The 18370-nt window shown below is 46.5% G+C and overlaps 1 long non-coding RNA gene across 1 annotated transcript; it reads left to right on the forward strand.

The window, feature by feature from the left end:
• The first annotated feature begins 14631 nt into the window (after window positions 1-14631).
• On the forward strand, window positions 14632-16412 carry LOC115095796. Its single transcript, XR_003857877.1, has 2 exons — window positions 14632-15213; window positions 15345-16412. It is a non-coding gene; the product is annotated as an uncharacterized LOC115095796 (long non-coding RNA).
• Window positions 16413-18370: the final 1958 nt, after the last annotated feature.

Raw genomic sequence — 18370 nt, forward strand, 5'->3', positions numbered from 1 at the left:
GACCCCCTTCCCAGCGTCATCAGACTTCTGTGGAACTGGCTAGGGATGTGAATCGTGTCCTTGATCGTCTTAACGATCGATTTCGGCTGGGAGGGGGAGGGAATCGTATTGTTGCCGTTTGGGGGGGTAAAATATCGTGAAAAATCGTTAAAAATCGTGAAAAATCGAAAAATCGAAAAATCGAAAAACCGGCACATTAAAACCCCCTAAAACCCACCCCCGACCCTTTAAATTAAATCCCCCACCCTCCCGAACCCCCCCCCCAAATAACTTAAATAACCTGCGGGTCCAGCGGCGGTCCGGAACGGGCTCCTGCTCTGAATCTTGTCGTCTTCAGCCGGCGCCATTTTCCAAAATGGCGCCGAAAAATGGCGGCGGCCATAGACGAAAAAGATTGGACGGCAGGAGGTCCTTCCGGACCCCCGCTGGACTTTTGGCAAGTCTCGTGGGGGTCAGGAGGCCCCCCACAAGCTGGCCAAAAGTTCCTGGAGGTCCAGCGGGGGTCAGGGAGCGATTTCCTGCCGCGAATCGTTTTCGTACGGAAAATGGCGCCGGCAGGAGATCGACTGCAGGAGGTCGTTCAGCGAGGCGCCGGAACCCTCGCTGAACGACCTCCTGCAGTCGATCTCCTGCCGGCGCCATTTTCCGTACGAAAACGATTCGTGGCGGGAAATCGCTCCCTGACCCCCGCTGGACCTCCAGGAACTTTTGGCCAGCTTGTGGGGGGCCTCCTGACCCCCACGAGACTTGCCAAAAGTCCAGCGGGGGTCCGGAAGGACCTCCTGCCGTCCAATCTTTTTCGTCTATGGCCGCCGCCATTTTCGGCGCCATTTTGGAAAATGGCGCCGGCTGAAGACGACAAGATTCAGAGCAGGAGCCCGTTCCGGACCGCTGCCGTTCCGGACCGCCGCTGGACCCGCAGGTTATTTAAGTTATTTGGGGGGGGTTCGGGAGGGTGGGGGATTTAATTTAAAGGGTCGGGGGTGGGTTTTAGGGGGTTTTAGTGTGCCGGCTCACGATTCTAACAATTTATAACGATAAATCGTTAGAATCTGTATTGTATTGTGTTCCATAACGGTTTAAGACAATATTAAAATTATCGGACGATAATTTTAATCGTCCTAAAACGATTCACATCCCTAGAACTGGCCCAGCTTGGGGTTAACCATGTGACATAAGCAGAGAGCATAGAGTTCCCCATGACTTTGTGGGTAAAATTTTGACAAGGTACATGGAAAGAGGCTTCATCTTATCTGGAGCCATTGGAGGCAGCAAACACAGGGTCACTGCTCTAAAAGTCATTAAGCGCATCAAGGACTACAAGAATGGAGACTCGGGTATCTTCCCCTGGGAAATTCAGGACAGGTTACCAGCTGATAGGTGTTTGTGACTGCACCATTGTAGGTTCAATTAGTAGGATCTTGAGGCAGAATGGGGAAACTCCAAGCCTAGTCAGTGAAAGCAACAAGCAGTCTCTATAGCTAGCACTGCCTTCAATCCTATTTAGCAATCCTTATCCAAATCCAATGGCACAAAGTGGGACCAAAATGAACATTCATTGGCATCACCATCATCATATGGGGGTGGCAGTCCCAGCAGGGGTATCTCAGCATCTTCAGGTCCTGACCATCAGCTCATTCACGTTCCCAAAACCTGTAGTCTCTTAGCAGAAACAGAGCTCTGATCACTTGTGCTTTCTTTTTTGAAAGCTGACCTTATTAGCTCTAAACATTGTGCTTGGCCTCATGCCTGTTGTTCCTCCAACTACAATGCAGATTTTTTTCTTTAACTCACACGGATTTTATGCACCCATGTGATTTCATCGAGGAAATGGAACAGGGAAATTCGACTTGCTCATCTCCACAGAAAGGCAGTGGAAGCTGAGGATTACAACCTACCTGTAAGAATCTCTCTGAGAGGCTGCTGAGACTCAAGTTCAAATACTCTCTACCAGTCGGGCAGATACAGTAAAATGCACGGGAGAGCCGGCGCTCCGAGGTGAGGGCCCGCTCTCCTGACACGCGCCCAGGCCACTCTCCTGGGCGTGTGATTTTGTATTTAAATGAGGGCCCGCGGAAATAAGGAGTCGCTAGGGACACTAGCATGTCCCTAGCGCCTCCTTATTGACAGAAACGGCAGCTGTCAGCGGATTTGATAGCCGACGCTTAATTTTTCCGGCGTCGGTTGTCAAACCCGCTGACAGCCACGGGTTTGGAAAATGGGCGCAGGCAAAATTGAGCGTCCGTCTTCCAACCCGCGAGCTGCGGGTTGATTTTTTTTTATTTTTTATTTTTGGGGCCTCCGACTTAATATCGCTATGATATTATGTCGGAGGGTGTACAGAAAAGCAGTTTTTTCTTATTTTCTGTGCACTTCCCCGGCGCCGGCCGAAATTAACTCCTGCCTTTGGGCAGGTGTTAATTTCTGAGAGTAAAATGTAGGCTTGGCTGCACATTTTACTTTCTGTATGGCGCGGAAATAACTAATAGGCTCATCAACATGCATTTGCACGTTGCTGGGTGCTATTAGTTTTTGGGGGGGTTGGATACGTGTTTTCCTCACGCTATTACTACCCCTTACTGTATAAGGGGTAATAATAGCGCGTCAGCCTGAGCGCACCGTACTGTATCGGCCCGATTGATACTTTATATGGCCTTGGGAAAGTCCCACAAAATCCCTTTACCTTCATTTAGCTAAACTATTATTGGTTAATAATAACAATAAATACCAATACTACTGTTCCTTTGTTCGACATTTTTATGGCCTTTCATGCAGCCAGAGCCACATACATGCTGCCAAGTTCTCCACATCAGAGATGGCTCACAGGCAGGCTCCTGATATATTATAAAGTGCATTTAAATTAAGCCTGAATAAGAAGAGCCCTAGAAATGTTAGCTATGATGATGATGATGATTATTATTATTATTATTATTATAAAGTGGAAAAGAAGAACTATAGTTACATTTTTCTCCTCTGTTGATACAGAGTCTTTGGAGATTGTATCTTCATGGCTGTGACCCATGGCATTGGCACTTGTGAAATAATTTGAATTACTGCCTTACTAGAATCCATATTTCAGCACACGATCTCTTAATAATGACTTTGCATTTCAGGTTGTCAATGTTTCAAGAAAATACTGCTGAAATATAAAGTATTTAAAGATGTGGATAGCACATTTGGTTTGTGACCCTATCAGAAGCACTTTTCTTGGTTTTCTCTTACCAAGCAGCTAAGGACTATCCTCCCAGGGCAGGTGGGGGGGGGCGCAAATACGGTAAACTCAATTCAAGAAAGCAAGGGAGAAGCAACGAGAATCCTGAGCGGTGGGGAGGGATAATAGTAATAGCGAAGCCCCACTTGGACATGTGATACTGCGGTCTGCGGGGAGAACGGGCAGCCTGTTTTCTAATCCTAAGGCATTATTGTTCATATCTATGCAGCATAGCACGATAAGATGGATACTATTTGAAAACCCTTGTAGGAACACTGTGCACAAATGTGCCGCTTGCTATCTGTGAGCTGGCAACAAGGTCAGAGCAGTGCAGTGTCTTAAGCAATGTGCTGACAATGTAAGATAAACAAAATGAGTTAGAAAGGCATTGTGTGAGGAAAGAACTTCAACAGGCCCAAATCCCTGCACCCTGAAATGTTCATTAGCCCTCTAAAGCTACCATCTCTCCCTACAGCCATTAGTTGCCGGTTTTCTTGTAAATAGCTATATTTTTGTGCAGGCTAAGACCCTGCACCCCTTCCCCCATCTCTCTGTTCACTCAATCAATAAAAACGGCAATTGCTACGCAGGAATGGTAATGGGGGCTTTCTATATCATGCAGAATTTACCATGCCAGAGGAGGTCGGCAACGTGAGCCCCGTGGTGAAAGGGCACCTCGCATCCTCTGCACCTTTTCGCCATGTTTGTTCTTTCTATACCTTTGTGTGCCCTTTTTTCTTAGGAATAAGAGCAAATAAAGACAGGTAAGGACTGTGAGGCCTATCTAGTCTGCCCATTCCTGATGGAAAAACTGAGGCTTTTATCTTCACAGGCTCACACCTCTGTGCTCCTCCCTTATGTGCTTGAATTCTGTTACTGTTTTGGTCTCCACTAGGCAGCTGTTCCATGTACCCACCACCGTTTTTGTTAAGACACAGGGCTGGATTTAGGCACAGGCAACACGGGCACGTGTCTTGGGTGCCAAATTATGAAAGTGACGGAAAAATGGGATTTCCCCTTCCCCCCATCCCCCAACTCCCAGTGCTCTCTGCTTTCCAGGGGCCGGGAAAGGAAGGAAGCCCTTGTCTTAAGTCTTCTGCCTATGGGTGTCATTGTCTTAAATCCGGCCCTGAATTCCTTATGTCGTTCCTGAGTTTATTTCCTGTGAGCCTCATATTCTGAATTCTCTTTCTATAACTTTCTTTTCACTGGAAAAGGTTTGTTTCTTGTAGCTCTTCTTTGGACATCCTCTGCCATCTATATCCTTTCTGAAATAAGACCTCCAGAACTGGACATAGTTCTCCCGTTGAGGTCTCACCTACTCTCTGTACGGAAGCATTGCCATCTCCTTTGTTCTACTGGTAATTCTGCTCCTGAGGCAGCCTAGCATTCCTCCAACTCTTGTCACTGACTTGGCACACTGGGGCCGATGTAATAAGCTGTGCTAAAGCTGCCGTGGGTTTGGACGCACATTGTACGTGCGCCTTTGGTAAGTCTTGGGGGGGAGGGGGGGTCAAGAGGGTGGTGGTTGCAATTAATTAAATTTGAAGGGTTGGGGTGGGTTTGGGCTTTGTTTGGTTTTTTTTAATGTGCTCTTTCTCCCCTCCCCAAAAACGATAAGAAAACTGAACGAAATTTCATGGGCTTTCTTATCGTTTCGTCGCCCCCCGAACCGTGACGAAATAGGAAATATCATCTCTATTTCCTATTTCGTCCCAAATGAATGCACATCCCTACTAGTTAGTATGTGCTTTCTGGTACATGGTGCCCAAAGGGTCTACTAAACTGGTTATTCACCCTGCAAGCTCACATGTCTAACTCTTCAGTTGGCATTTTTGCACACATGCATAAGACTATAGTATTACACCATGGGACCCTTCAATGTAAGCTGAATGTTTAACTGATTAGTAGTTATCTGAGCAAATATGGATTGGAAAGAATGTACTAATATACCTGCAGTCAGGTATAGTTAAGGCATCATTGTACATGCTGTCAGCTACATGGGTGCTATCGTGCCTAATATGCCACACATGTCAGCGTGTAGTGGTGAGCATCTAAGGCAGAACTGTAAGGGTTTATCGGGTCATTGGGTGCCAGTGTGCACGATAATTTGTTTCATAGCTCAGCTCGCATGGGTGGGTATGGATGGCAGGGAACTTTCAGGAAGTTAAATCATATTTTGCCTATGGAAAGATATAATTCTAGTTTTTTGTGTTCTACAGGTGACGCTGGCTATGGATGCAGTCATGGCTGCTGACACCATTGGCAGTGTTTCGAACTGCAGCTGAAAGGAAGTATCAGGAAGCACATGTTAAAAGCAGGGGGGGATGACAGAGCGCACACTTGGAATGCTGAGAAATAGGTTCCAGTTCCTGTTCCGCTCAGGAGAGGCTCTGCAATATTCACCTGAATAGGTTGCTGATATCGTGGTAGCATGTTGTATGCTCCACAGTATAGCCCTTCAGCATGGCATTGAGCAGGAGCTAAACCCAGAAATAGCAACAAAGCCAGAGATATGCACTCCAACCCCAGAAATAGACAATCCAGCAAGGGAGAATGAGATAAGGCGCAAGGTCATCACTGACCACTTTGGTTGAGTAGCACCATTCCCTCTCAGAGTTGGACTCTGCTAGAAAGGATTTTGCTTGAAGCACTGGAATCTTGTCAAAGGCCCTGATTTCTGTTGTTGTTACATACTGTTTATTATATTGTTAATAAATATTTATTTCTTTACAAAATACTTGTCTTTTAATGTTCTCTATCTGCGTTGGATGCTGTCCTTGGGGTTGCCAGCCTAGTGTATAGGGTCCACAGGCTTTCAGAGCTGTGCCAGAAACCCACATAGCACACCACTGGGCTCATGGACACCAGCCCTCTGATACTGGTCTGGAGATTTCCATGCGGTACCTGTCCTAGGTGGCTGGGAGGGGGTAGGTACAGGGGATTGGAATGGGGGAATGAAATAAGAAAAGGGGGGAAAGGTTGGTGAAGTTACTTGTGGGAAGGGGGGGGAGGGGAGGGGGAGGGGAAGATGTTAGGAGCAACTCATGTTTGGGGGGGAGTAGTGGGGTTGGTGGAGTTCCGGGAGGAGGAGGGGGATGGGAAAGGGGGATGGAAATAAGAAGGGGGGGAGAGGTTGGTGGTGTTATGGGAGGAGGATAGAGGTGTTTTCTTCAAAGACAAAGTTCTGCCCCTCTATCCCACCCCCCCATGCAGATCTATCACCTTCCCAATCTACCAACCAAAACCAGTTCCCCCGTTCCTCCCTCTCTCTGCCTCTTACCTCACTTCCTCCTTCCCACCCCCCATGCTCTGTCTTTACTTTCCTTTACCACCAATCAATAGCCCATTTACATGCAGGGCTTTCTCATTCTCCATAGGATACACATGCACACATGCACGTATGTTACGTGCATGGAGGTCTAGGAAGGGGGATGGAGTGGGAAGGAGGAACATGTAAGGATCATTGATTATGTGGGAGAAGAGCAGTGAAAGGGGGGGTGTCCAAAGAAGGTGGGTTGTCGGAGCGAGTCCTTGGTGATAGGAGGTGTAGGAAGAGGGGGGGGAGGGTTTGTATACCCGCACGTATAGTACGCTCACATGTCTGCACAAGCATGTGTGTATACCTGCATGTATAGTACGTGTAAAATGTGCACGAGCGAGTATGTGTGTATGCGTATCATATGCGCAGAGATGTGCTCATACAAGCACGCACGTGCACATTCAGACACACTTCCATGAGGGTGGAACTTCTTGTTCTTCATGGGTGTGTCACCATAATGCCTCCACCAGTGCACCAGACGAATTTTATCACCAGATGTGTCACTCGTTTGGTGTCACTGGTGGTGGAGAATGAGAATCGTCTCTTCCCGTGCACTAGTGAGAGGCGCAACCTTCACAGGAGCAGGATGGCTTAGGGAGACCTCCATGAGGCCTTCAACAGAGAAACCTCCCACCCACGTGGGGTAAGTAGAGACTGGGGTTATGGTTCTCGAGACTGGGGGTGGGTACTTAGTGCCTGGGATTGGGTCTCTAGGGGCTGGTAGTGGGATTGTAGTGCTTGGAGTAGGTACTTAGTGCCTGGAGTGAAGTCTCCAGGGGCTGGGAGTTTGAATGTAATGCATGGGGTGGGTGCTTAGTGCCTTAGGTGGGTCTCTAGGAGTATGGGGTAATTACCAGAGCCTGGGGTGGGGGCTTGAGGGGTTGGAGGTGGATACTTAGTGCCTGGGGTTGGTCTCTAGGGGCATGGGGCACACTTTGAGCCTGGGGTGAGTGTTCAAGGAGCTGGAGGTGGGTACTACTTAATGCCTGGCATGGGGGCTCCAGAGGCTGGGGTGGGTACTTGTTGCCTGGGGTGGGAGCTCTATGGTGCCAGGAAAATGTTTGAATCTATAATGTAAATTTGTAATTATGCATTATCCTTCGAGTTACATAAAGTACTCCTCTCTAATATCTCTATAAATTTGATGCCTAGTAATCTATTATAACTAATTTATTTAATGTATTTATCATATGTATTAACGTTAATATATTCTTCTTAATTCTTCCTTTTATTTTCCCTCTCCCTCCCCTTCCCTGTTTGCATTCCCTGATTCAATTTTTCCTTGTTATAATCTCCTAATGTCCTTTCTAAGTTGAATATTAATTGTAAAGCACTGCCGCTAATTTCTATCTGTTCCAGCGCTGCTGCTAAAGTTTTGTTGAATGTACACCGACATGATGTTACTAAACGAATGTCGGTATATAAAGAACCTCAAATAAAATAAAAATAAAATGTAATTTATATCAAAAACCATACTCACGTTTTTCAACCATTTCCTTTCTATAGATTGAGGCCCTAATAAGAAGGCCTGGTGGTTGCTCCTACATAAAAGGAGATAGCTTGACTGGCTGTGGGCTCGGCGGGCCGGGTATGGTGGTAAGTTTTTTTCTCTAGCCATCAAGGTCATATTTGGACCGTATAGGTCCTGTTTCTAGCAACCTACAGACATCGGCCCATTGATCCACATCACCCTGTCTGCTTTCAGTTGACAAAAATCCTCATTCACATATATTCTGGCCTATCAGATAAAACTTTCAGGTTCCTCATAACTACTGTAACGTTTCTTTACATGCCATATCCATCAAACACTGTCACTTATATACAATCTCATGGTCCTAAATGCCTTGCTGTATAGACCACCAACCACTACTTCAAACTCTGACATTGAGTGCAAAACATCCCCAATGCACATGCAAGGCAGCATCAAACAACAGCCCACTTATTTTGGTAATCTGAATGTCAAAGTTAATTTCTATGGATTAGGCACTACATACCTATTATATTTCCCCTTGCCCTACATCGCCACTGGTAAAGCTATACCCTCTCACAGATTGGGTGCACATGACATGGCACAGTATTTATGTTCTTTTCACAGATGACGTCCCAATGCCGGCTGAAGAGAGGAGGAGGAGAACAACTGGAGGAACAGCTGCCGGCCGGTGATGCACCAGCCCCAGGTCCTGCCATAGGCAGCTGCCTCTGCAGCCAGAGGTGAAGCAGTGGTGGAAGCTTGTCACCTCCAGGAGGCACACCCTGGGCAAAAGCACCATCTCCCCAGCCCCGTAGGGTCTCCTCCTCATTTTGACCAAGTCAGTAAGGTGTGAGAGGCACAGACTGGGCAGGCTTTGCTGCCCGAGGGAGGCCCGCATCACCCTCCGGCTCTTCCGTCAACATCTGGCAGCCCGGCTGGAGAACCCGGCTTGTCATCTGCAGCATCTGGCAATGAGCCAGTTTCTCAGTGCCAATTTGGATGGGCCATCCAGATGCTGGGGAAGGAGATGAGGGCAAATTGGGTAGCTCTTGGGGGTCTGGTCATTGCAACCATGCGCCTAGCTGAGGTCCAGCAGGAACATACGAGAGTCCTGCTGCCCTTAGCTAGGCTCATGGGACAGTTCTAGCAACAGCAAGACCCCTAAATCTGTTGCCTCTGCCCTCCTTTCTGTCCCAGCCCCTTTTTATTTTTATCCCACCTCGTCCCTTATTTATTTATTTTTTTGTAAATATGTTTGGTAAAAAATGTAAAAAACTGTTTAAATTGCAACAGTGTGTGTGTCCTTTATTTTGTTGGGCTTCTGCATTAGGCAGAGGGAGAAGACAGAAGAGGGAGAATTACTGGCTGGAATATTTACTGAAAGGGATGGTATAGAAAGGGGAAGTGGGGTGGGGGTTATGTGAAGAACACAACTTGCTTGTGACGGGGGAGTGGTGGTGGCGAGGTGGGGCAGATTAGTGGCCAGAGGTCGTACAGTGAGGATAGCATAGAAAAGGGGAAGGAGAGGGAGGGAGTGAGGTATTGAGTGGGGGGAGGGGGGAAGATGGGTTGGAAGGGAGAGTACCTAGTGAGAAGAGAGAGGACGTTCTGGGGTGGAGAAGATGTGAGGATCCAGTATTGCATGGCAGCAGAAGGGGAGGGAGGGAATGGGAGGTGGGAGAGGGAGTACCTTAGGAGAATGGAATAATTAGAAAATGATGGACAGATCCTTAAAAAAAACCCCAAGATGGGTGAATTAAGTTCTTTTAGTTTATTTAGCCTTAAAGAAATGTGGGGACGATCGAGGAAGGAGAGGCATCTGCGAAGAGATGAGGTATGCAGGCATGAGAGGCATCGGTGCCAGAAGGAAATGCAGGAGCCCAATCGCCATCTCTAAGTTCAGCAGTGATGAGCAACAACAATGACTTCCACCTGAAAAAGAGGGGGCAACCTTTCTGCTGTATTTGTTGAATTTACTGCCTCTGCTCCTGTCTCCTCTACATCGGGCTCCTCCACTTCTGCACTATGCCCACAGCCTCTGCCTGCAACCTCAGTGCCAGTCCCTCCAGTATGCACCCCTGTGATAAAGTCCCTTTGGAGAGTGGCCCTTACCAGTTCCTCTACTTCTGTTAGCTGAACCTCGCATGATGGCCCCCCTCCTGTCTGGCACTTGGACCTTTCTGTCTTGATCACCTTGGCTTTTACAGCCAATCTGGAGTCGTACCACTGATGCTTCACTTTTCCAACTGACCTGTTTGCCCCCCGACAGGCTGCTGACATCTTTGGATACACTCTCCCATATCCTACCTTCACCTTACCATTGTGAACGTCTTCTGTTCAAAGAGTGCATTGTACTTCTCACCAACCTTCCTCACAAGTAGATCCTTTTCTTCCTCTATAAAGCATGCCGCCCTCTGCTGCCTTATCTCCTCCTGGTTACTGGGACCAGCCTGCTGTGGCTCCCTACCTCCCTGGTCACTACTCCCTCTCCCATCTCCCACTCCCCCCTTCCCCTCCTCCACCCGCCTTCTCTTCCCTCCATTCCCACCCCCAGCTGCACCCTCATACTCTTGCACATCCCTCTCCTCTTGTTCCCATCTCCCCTCCCTGAGTAAACTCACCTGATACAGATGCCACACTCCTCCTATCCATCCTCTCCCCACTCACCCGCCTATCTTGGGCATCCTCGCCCTCAATCACCCCCCTCTGTCACGCTGCATTCTCAGAGCAGTCACAAACTCCCACTCCCCTCTTTCTTGCCTAGAGGACGAAAAACACAGACAAGAAGACATTAACAAAGCAATGCACTGCCAAACTGCAATCACAGACAAGAGACAAGGGGGAAAGGGAAACAGCAATGAGTAAACAGCACAAAATACAAAACACTCAGCAATCGCAATAATAAGCTCCTAACCTGCCGCTAGCCTCTGGACACCTCCTACTCCCATAAATTCGAATCTACACTCACACTAGGCTAATGTAAAGATTTTCTTTGGAGACTGAAAGGCAGTGTCCTGTGACATATGTGTACAGCAATGGCAGCACTTTGAAGATCATGCCACTGTACACAACCAATGAAACATGTGCTACAATTTCCCACTCTCCCCTGTACATCCAATGCTGCATTTCCCGTGATTACTGATGCAGCCATTACAGCAGGTACTGCTTTTCCTCCTCTTACAAAAATCTGCCATTATCGTTGCGGTGAGGTGTGAATTATCACCCATTATTATGGTTGCCATGGTTTCTGCAGCCCACATTAATTAGAAAAATGTCTTCCTATTCCAGGATCAACAATTTCACTAAAAAGGGAGATCCAAGACGGCTCGCAATAATTTCCTTTTATGCGCATATTTTCGGCGCAGATTATTGGTGCAGATGCAGCTGCTTATTACATAGGGATTTACTGCACGTATGTATAGATGTTTCTTCATTTGTGCGTGGATTTGTGCGTGAATTTGTGTATCATTTGCATTATTTTTTTTACATCCCACAGAAGTGCCAGCTTTTGCCACGTGCAATGAAAAGACCCGTGCTTACAATTAGCGCCTGTTTCACCTTGAGCCTTATTACATTGACCCCACTGTTTTGATACCTTGAACTCATCAGATATAATCACTCCAAGGTGTTTCTCCTGAGTGATACATATGTACTGCCCTCTTGGATTTCTGCATTCCAACTACAAATCTCTACGCTTTATTGCATTAAGCATTAGGGCCTGATTTTCAAAAGCATTTACACAATTAAAATTGGGTTTTACATGTATAAATTCACTTTACCCTTGTAAGCAGACTATTAAAAATTGCTACGATACTTGCCATTGAATTGTCAATTGGTTTTACATGTGTTAAGTGCACTTAACGAGGATAAATGGCTTTTGAAAATTGCTATGCTAGTATGTTACATTTACATGCATAATCCCTTGAAAATTCACCTGTAAGGTAACAAACTCTTGAGCGCTTCTCATGCTTTTTTAGATCACTTCTCCCCATCAGATCTGTCCATCGTGTTACAGATCTGTTTGAGGGCAATATTCAAAGGCATTTACCCAGGTAAAATAATCTTGATGGAAAATTGCCCTCCAGGGCTGGTGCAAGAGTATTTGTCACCCTAGGTGAACCTTCGGTCATGCACTAGTGGCAACAACTCCAGCTCGGTGCTTCCTTCTACCAGCAGCAGTGGCTCCAGCACAATGCTCTTTTCTCTGGTGGTATTGGCTCTAGCACAGAGCCCCTCTGGGCCTCATGATAGTGGGATTTTGCCATCCCCAAAATTGTGTTGCTCTAGGCGATTGCCTATTTTTCCCGAATAGAAGCACTGGCCCTGTTGCTTTCTTCAAATGCAGCTAAAAGTATGAATGGCTGCTGGAGCATATGCACTTTTAGCCACATTAAAAAAAAGCATTCATCTGGTCATGTTTAGGTCACGGAGTGATAAAGCATGCATGCATAGGATTTCCAAAAGTATATGCAGAATGCACTCTTTTCACTTATTCAGCTGCCTAGTGCTCACATATCTCTTGTGAGCACTTGGTGCATGGCTCATGGGTGAGGATCATTGCTGCACAAAGCAAATTAGGAAAGGTGGGAGGATCAATTAAAGTAAGGGAAAAAAAATCCCCAGGTAGTTGTGGAGCCAGGATTCCAGCACTGATTTCAACTGAGCTGGAGGGAATAAAAGGAGAAAGGCAGAAATACTGGGCCAAAAAAAATGAAAAGACTTAAAGAACAAACGCTGATGAATTTTTAACTGGAATAGCGGAGATGGCTTTTGGGCTGTGGGCACTGTGTGGTCACACATTACATCGGGCACAGGGAGGCACCCCGACCCCACACGTCCTTAGGTGCAGACCCAGCTCCCACACATGGTACAGGGTCTGCCCACCACCACTCGGAGCCTTTTCCAGGATCTCCCCCATGTCCTCACCAATTCCTACTCCAGTGAGGAAAGCTGTCCCGCGATTGGGACTGATGGACATCTTCAGGCAGTGTTGCAAAACAAGGAGGAAAGATCAGCACAGGGGCCTGTGAACCAGTGCATGCTGCTCACTGGTCCTGCAGTGGACCCACCCATTCCTTTCAGACAGGCTTCTGTTTTCATGGAATCCCCTGCAGAGCTCTGGACACGTGCAAATCAAGGGCCCCGTGGAAATGTTTCCTCCTCTTGCTGCTGCCATCGCAGCCGGACAATGTCCGCTGCCACCAAGTCTCGGCCCAGCCAAATGAAATGAACCTAGATGAGTGGAGAATCCTGGAAAAAGTAATGGGGGGTGAATGGGTGTGGGAGAACTCAGGAAGAGGACATATGGGAGAAGGGTCTCAGGAAGGAGGGGAGAGATGAAAGGAGAGAGCCATTGGGGGGGGGGGGGGGGGCTGAAGTAGTAAGATAAAAGGAGCCAGGAAGAGTTCATGGGAGTGGAGAGCAGGAGGAATAAGACCATGGGAGGGTTCAACGGGGTTAGGAGAAAGGATGTCACTGGGCACATAAGTTCTTGCACTGCTTTGCCAGCTCCTGCTCCTTTAAGGATGTTGGATGGGATGGTCCCATACTTGAAAGATGAAAGAGCTTGTAGGTTGGCGTCTAATGTTGAGAAGAGGTGTCAGAGAGGAACCCACCAAACACACACACATGAAATGAACCAAGAGAACGGGAAAGGTTAGGAGGGAAAGGATCCAAGAGAAGAACATAGGGGGGGGGGGGGGGGGGGGGGGAGAAGACCTGGAAATGGGGTCTAGGGGTGAAATGACAGAAAGGAGAGAACCTAGGAAGGGGCCATGGAGTGGGGGCGGGGGGGGGGGGGCAGGGTATTGTAGGAGCAGGGGTGTTGCTGCTGTCTTTGCACTGACCTGCCAGCCCCTGCAATAGCACAGTACAAATAGAAGACATTGTAATCAATGAATATAAAAAAGAAGCATGAATTAATCCAGACTAGCTAACCAGTAAAAATATCGGAACTCCCCTTCCCATTAAAAGAAGTCCCATATAGAAACTCTTTCAAAATAATAATTAAAACAAATGTTATTATTATGGAGATATCCCCTACAACACTAGTCATAGAATGTTACTGACCATAGTCCTTCAGGGAATGCAATGCAATCAGGTCCTCACTGCAGTTAATTGTATTTATTTGCTACCCATATTCCATGTCTTTTAACAGCTACCGAAATGAAAGTTCTTTACTCTAAAACAACTTTAATGTAGGGAATCGCAAACTTTCTGCTCTGTCCCTGCACGGAAATACCGTACCTCAGTTGAGATCGTTAAATGTTGCTAAAGCCGTGTTGGTACACCAAAAGCATGGAGGCAATAGTGCGCACAACTTGCGCGAGAAGTTCTGAACTTCTTTAACCAGCTGTCATCCGGGATAGGCTTATAAAAGAAAAAGGGCTCACTCTTAATAAAGAATTAATATTCCGGGAGCTGCGATTATTTTGGACTGTTTCTCGTTAATAGTGAGCGAGAACTCCCTAACAAACAAAACAAAAGTGGGCCCCGGCGTTCATTACAGAGAAGGGAATTAGGAAGGCAGTGATTTCAACTTTGCACATGATGAACGATGGTGCGTAGCCTTGGCGCGCTGCGAGAAGCCTCGGGGCTGCCCAGAGATAAGCAGGCCAAAAGCCTTGTGTGCAGACCTTGATGTCTGAGTAAAATCATATTCTCAGCGAAGGACAATGAAGGAGATTAAAAACAAGGGGGAAAGAAAAAAAAAAAAAAAAAACAACCCAAGGAAGAACAAATGTGCCCCAGCTTCCCGGCACTCTGAGTTCTCCCCCGGCCGGAATGTCTCTGGGCACTGACGTGTGAGAAAGAACAACAGCAGATAAACTTCTTCCCATGCTGCAGGCTCGGACAAACCCCTGCTAAGGAGTTGCCCTGACTGTAGCGACTGTCCGCCCTCCCTCCCTCCTCCAGCCCGGAGACGTTTTCTGTGCCACGTTTCAGCAGTTTTTTTGTCAAGTCGAGCTTTTTTGTGCCCGGCTCCTGCAGGTGCAGCCGAGACCTTGGCAGGAAGCGAAACTGATTACCGCTTATGAAAACAGCTACACTGTATTGTTACTGCTCGGCCAAGGTCTCCGGCGCGCATAAATTCCGAGGAGAAAGGTCTCGGTGCAAGGCAGCTCTGCGGGCTCCTCAGCAGGCAGGTGAGGAGTCCCGGGCTGATGGTGACTGCGGCTCCTCACCCTTCCCTTCCTTCTTTTTACCACGGTAATTCCAAGGATTTTTACTTTTCTTTTTCTTTTTTTTTTTTGGAATGTCTTTCAGACTTCACCTGAGCTTTTCGTTTATTCCCTATTAACGCATCCTAGAATTTAAACAGAAATGTTTCTCTGCCATAGGCATTCAGGACTAAAGGTTTTCGGAGGCAGCTTAAAGAAGGAAGCGGGTATGTATGCACTGAACGAACTGTCGCCACCTTTCCCTTCGTCTCTCTGCTCTCTCATTTACGCAGCTGCTTTCTTTTCGTCCAGTGCTGATCTCTGTAAAAGTGTTCAGTAACGTGTAAGAGCGATAGGGACATGGAGCGCTTGGTACATCCCGTCCTGTCAGTGAAGCCTGCACCGCGCTCTTTTCCTCTCACCTCTGCGTTCTCTTTTTCCCCCCTCTCCAGGTTCCTCGCCCTTCCCTGCTCGGCTCCTTCGGGCGCTTGCTCGTTGTTCCTTTTTCCTATGCATATACCTCTTTGAGAATTCGATCTAAAGAGGCGTAGGGCATGGGAAAATGGGGCGACTGAGGTCCCCCAGCCCACTCCTGCCGGGGCAAGGAAAGCTGAAAGTGCCGGCAGAGCTGGGAGCAGGAGGGCGCAGCGCGTCAGGCATCGAACCGCCCGCCCAGGCTGCTGGGTTATTATTATTATTATTCATTATGGGGAAACTCCCAGCCATTGTGGATCTAGCGGTTTATTTCTCTTCTCTTATTCTTCACACAGGTTGCAGGAGTTCGCCACAGTGGGAAACCCTGGGCTGGCAATCGGAAGCTACCTAAGGAAAAATATATATAGAATAAAATACCTGTTCAGTTTACTCTCCCTCACCATCTGCTTTTCAGGTGTTTTTGGTTTCTTAGATCCCTCCCGTGCAGAATGAGGAAAATAATTAAACTTTTCCTTTCTTTCCGCTTACAGGCAATTTTGAAGGGACGTTGGCGACTCGTTAGCTCCGGCTCATCCCCAGTGTTATGTTGCTGTGATCGTGGTCCTTCGCATTTTGTTCGTAATTGTTTTTTTTAATTCTTTGCAATTACAATGTTTCAAATAAAATTAAAAAGAAATAGAATTAAATTGGCGTACATGCCTGATATTTACAGAGCGAAATGTCTTGAAATGCTTGTACTGTAAATTAAACTATCCACCATCAAATGTTAAAATGATATATTCCAATTCAATAAAGCATTATATATTCTGATCACCCCGTTTGGATTCTTTTGATTGAAAGTCTTATACAGACTACTGAATGATGGGTAGAAGAATAAGAATAATGAATTACTGTGGGCATATTTATGTTTTGAATGAAACAATTTTAATCTTTCAGTATTTTATACATAATTCCCTTGTAAAATAATTGAATGATATTTTGATGGAGTAACTTGCAAGTTTAAATGCAGGAAAATAATTAAATTGCATTACTCTAATGCTTTACTTAAAGACATAAGATAATTACATGATTTAATACAAAAAGATATGCACATCAAGGCTAAGCAAAATTAACTAATGACTGGGAATAAAATACAACATAATTACAAAGGGCCTCTAATGTTAAGGTCAAATGTAAATCAAATATATAAAATAAAAATCTCTTATATTAGAAGTTTCCAGGTTTTATCTCTGCAAAAAAAAAAAAAAAATCCTCTTTTAATTGTAATGCTTTGTTTAAAGAAAACCAAATATAATCTGGTCTAAATGATAGTTCTGAATGGGTTTCTATTGTATCCGTGCTTTTTATTTCCTAGAAAGAAAGGTGACAGTAGTAATTACTACATTCTCACCCTCCAAACTGCATCATCACAGGGCCAGTCCTGCTACTAGCTCTCTCTCAATCTCCTCTATTTATTTATTTTGAAAATGTATATGCTGTCTTTACAGCTCATAAAGAGTCTAACTCTACTCCCCTCTCTATCCCCTCTCTCAACCTCCCCAAGCCACTCATCCGCATTAGTCTCTCTCTCTCTCAAACCATACTCCATTACTACTCTCTATCTCTCAACCAACCCCCACCCTGCATCCACAATAGTTTCTCTCTCTCAAACCATACTCCAGCTCTACTACTCACTCTCTCTTTCTCTCTCAACCGACCCCACCCCACATCCCCAGCAGTCTCTCTCTCTCTCAAACCCCTGCCCCAGCTCTTTCTCAATCCACAATTCTCTCTCCCCCCCCTCCCCAGTAATCTCTCTCACTCAACCCCCCTCCCCCGCTAGCAGCAGTCTTTCTCTTTCTTTCTCGCTCTCTCCCTGTCTAATCCATGTCCCCAGCCAGGAATCTCTCTTTCTCTTGTGTCTTCAGGCCACAGCACCACTGCAGCTCTCATCATTTTCTCTTCCCTGACTGCTCCAGGGTAGGGTGGCCAATTTTGTCATGGACCATAACTGGGCATCCCACTAAACTTCATGATCTAGGAGTGGAGGTAGGGGGTGGGGGTGGAGGTTACAGACTACTATTAGTTATCGATCCATTCATTATTTGACTTTCAAGCATTCCTTTCAATATACTTTGTTTTATAATGTTATTTCAACTATCCTCATAAATACATCAGTGTCTCTCATGCAGTTTTGCTCTCTATCACAACTAAAGACTTTTTAATACACACCCACCTCCATGCTTCCCCAGAAACACACAGCCTCCTCTCCTATATATATACACACACACACACACACACACACACACACACACATACACTTCCAAACACACAACCTCCTCTCTCATCTACACATGCACACTCCCAAACACACAACCTCTCTCTCATACACTAGCCTCCTTTGTCAGTCACACACACACAGATTCCTTTCCCATACACACATGCACATTCCCAACATGCAACTTCCTCTCATACACACACACACACGCACACACACTCCCAAACACACAGCCTCCTATCTCATACACACATACACTCCCAAACATGCAACTTCCTCTCATACACACACACACACTCCCAAACACACAGCCTATCTCATACACACATACACTCCCAAACACGCAACTTCCTCTCATACACACACACACACACACACACACACACTCCCAAACACACAGCCTCCTATCTCATACACACATACACTCCCAAACACGCAACTTCCTCTCATACACACACACACACACACACACACACACACTCCCAAACACACAGCCTCCTCTCTGAGACACAGG

Source organism: Rhinatrema bivittatum, chromosome 7 (genome assembly GCF_901001135.1).
Source record: "Rhinatrema bivittatum chromosome 7, aRhiBiv1.1, whole genome shotgun sequence".
Taxonomy (NCBI): Eukaryota; Metazoa; Chordata; class Amphibia; order Gymnophiona; family Rhinatrematidae; genus Rhinatrema; species Rhinatrema bivittatum.